We start from the raw sequence: 2,932 nt of genomic DNA on the forward strand, positions 1-2,932 counted from the left end.
TAATTAATTCATCTCACATCACAGATAGTTTCTGAAGAATAAAAGTAAAAATCATATACTGTGGTTGGAACTGCTATAAATATTTTGAGATATAACAATTTCACTTCCAGGACTTTATCCTGTAGACATGCTCACAGAAGTGTGCAAAGTATAGGTACAAAGTATAGGTACAAAGTGTGCAAAGGATGTTCATTGGTGTTATAACAGAGAAAAACTAGAAATGAGAAACTGTACATGTGTCTTTCAAGAGGAGACTATAACTAAGTGAATTATGCTACATTCACAAAATGGGAAATCAAAAGTTGCTCTAAAAAAGGTGATTTAGGTCAATTTGAGTTGATATGGGATAACCATAATATACGAGGTCTTTGGACTCCAAGTTTTGTGTTCAATGTACCGTGTTGCCCATTTCAGCCTGTGTGTGATAGAGAAAACAAGCCACTCTGTGTATTCCAAGCAGGGAGGGCTTTTTTAGAGGAAAGTAGAGGCTTACACAACTGTTGGCAGGGCTGGGAAACAAAGGTCAGGGTCAATGATTTCTGTCTGCAGTACTGTGTTGGTGGCTCTCAAGACCTCTTCCAGAAGCCTTCCTGATCAACTCAGTCTGCATGCACTAAAGCAAATGACTTTCAAAGCGCTATCACCAACTACATCAGCTCCCTAGACTGAGTAACCATTTGATTCAAATAAAGGGCAGGTTCAAAGATAACCAAAACTATTAGCAACCTGGTAAACTTTGGTTCCAAGAGAAAGTTGTGAGAGAGCTCGCTTAGATTAACAGCTATGCTAAGAATCACCCCCACCCCATCCCCCGTCACTGTTTAAGAATCACCCCAAGTTACTCCAGGTCATTGGGTTCGTTTAAAATAAACCTGAATGAAAGGCGAAGCCTTAGAGACATCACTTTGGCCCTTTGATGCTAGATACTCTAGCCACAGCTGGACCTTCAAAGCACTCTACAATCCGGCCCCAAAATACCTTTCCACCCTTGTGTTTACATCCTAACCTCAAACCTCTACTCCACCCTTCCTCATCATCCTCATCATTCTGTGCTTCCTTTCTCCTAAAAGGAAAAGTAATGAATAACATTGTATAAATCTCTTAGTTGCAAAAGATAGAAACTCACTCAAATTAGCTTAAGAGAAAGGAAAAACATTTAATTGGCTCATGAAAGTGAAGAGTATTCTATCGTCAGACAGAGTTAGGTCTAGGAACTCTGCTAATATCATTAAGATTTGTTCTCTCTACCTTTGGCTCTTTTTCTTCAGCGTCATCTCCATTCTCATGCAAGCTCTGTCCTCATGATGGTGAGACAGCTGCCTGTACTCTAAGCATGCAGCCAATCTTCTTTACAACCTCAGTGGAAAGGGAGGTTTTTCTCTTAAAGCTGCTTTGGTGAAACTTCTGAACGTAAGGTTTATAGATCTGCTTGAGTTCCACATCCCCACCTGCAGCATTTGCTAGGACCAAAATAATGCAGTGTTCTGATTAGTTAAGCCCGGGTCACTTGTCCATCCCTGAAGCTGAGAATGGAGTCAGTGCCTCACAATTTGCATGAGGTAAGAATGGAGATAGGAAATTAGGGTGCCATTATCCGGAAAAAAGAATAGATGTTGAATGAATGAAACAAAACATATGTCCACTGCATAGCTAAAATTCTCCTTACTCCAGAAGCCAAAAGTCTCGTGAAGGAGATATACATATAAAAAGATGATTTGGGACTTGGTTCCATAGTGTAGCGGTTAGCACATCTGCTTTACACGCAGAAGGTCCTGGATTGGCACCCCAGTGGAGCTACAATCCATGGTCTACTGCCATGCCACCCTGAACAAGCCCTATGTCTAATCTCGGAAGCTAAGCAGGGTTGGGCCTGGGTAGTACTTGGATGGGAGACCACCTAGGAAAACCAGGTGCTGTAGGCATTAGTAATAATAAGTAATAATAATAGATAATTTCCAGTATTGTGAAATCCTGCCATTCTTAATATTTCCCAAAGAAGTAGATCTGTGCAATAATTATTACCAAGAGTTTATTTTACTTCTCTGCTATTTTTATGAATTGCTGTTTGAGACAGAAAAACTAAAACCTGTTTCTTTGTGCCCAGTTCAAAAATAAGAAATTGTTTCAATTCAGGGGTAAAAATACACATAATCCCATGCCTGAAAACTATTTCTTTTTTTGTAACTTTAGGCCTTTGTGTTTACATATTGATATATTTTCATTGTTGAAATCCTGGTGGTAAGCAATGTTTCTCATGCAACATTTAAAAGTTATATAATTATAAATATCTTTCTGTATTTTTGTGAAAACAACCTAATGATCTGGTTCAGTAATTCCATAATATTCCATTGAGCAAATCTCTTATAGTTCCCTTAACCATTCTTCTATTCTGAGAAACGTAGGTGGTTTCTAAATATTTACTATCATACAATCCACCACAATAAACATCTGTGTATGTAGCTTTTTTCCTAAAGAATTGCTACCTCGGGTTACATTTCCTAGTGTAGAATTACTGGGACAAAAAGTTAAAGTACACAATGAGAGTTAAAAACATGAGATTTGATATCAGATAGCCCTGAGTTCAAATCCCAGCTCTGTCACTTAGTATGTGACACGAGACATGTCACCCAGCCTTTCTGAAATTCTGTTTCCTACCTGTAAAATGGGAATAAAGCTATTTATTGTCTTAGGGTCGTTGAGGGGATCACGTGGAATAATTCATGTAAAGTATTTAGCACAGGGTCTGACACTCAGCAAACACTTCCACAATTTTAGTCAATATTGAGATTGTTATCCTATGATTTTGATGATATAGTGTCATATAGTTTCTTAAAAATTGTACTAATCTTCACAGAATTCTATCCAGTTTTATTACATTTTGTGTTCAATGTACCGTGTTGCCCATTTCAGCCTGTGTTTTACAATTTGCTAA

The 2,932-nt window shown here is 38.2% G+C and overlaps 1 pseudogene; it reads left to right on the forward strand.

Moving 5' to 3' along the window:
• Positions 1-1,806: 1,806 nt before the first annotated feature.
• Positions 1,807-1,922, forward strand: LOC111730035 (annotated as a pseudogene).
• The last annotated feature ends 1,010 nt before the right edge of the window (positions 1,923-2,932 follow it).

The sequence above is a fragment of the Pteropus vampyrus genome, unplaced genomic scaffold (assembly GCF_000151845.1).
Source record: "Pteropus vampyrus isolate Shadow unplaced genomic scaffold, Pvam_2.0 Scaffold9, whole genome shotgun sequence".
NCBI classification, from domain to species: domain Eukaryota; kingdom Metazoa; phylum Chordata; class Mammalia; order Chiroptera; family Pteropodidae; genus Pteropus; species Pteropus vampyrus.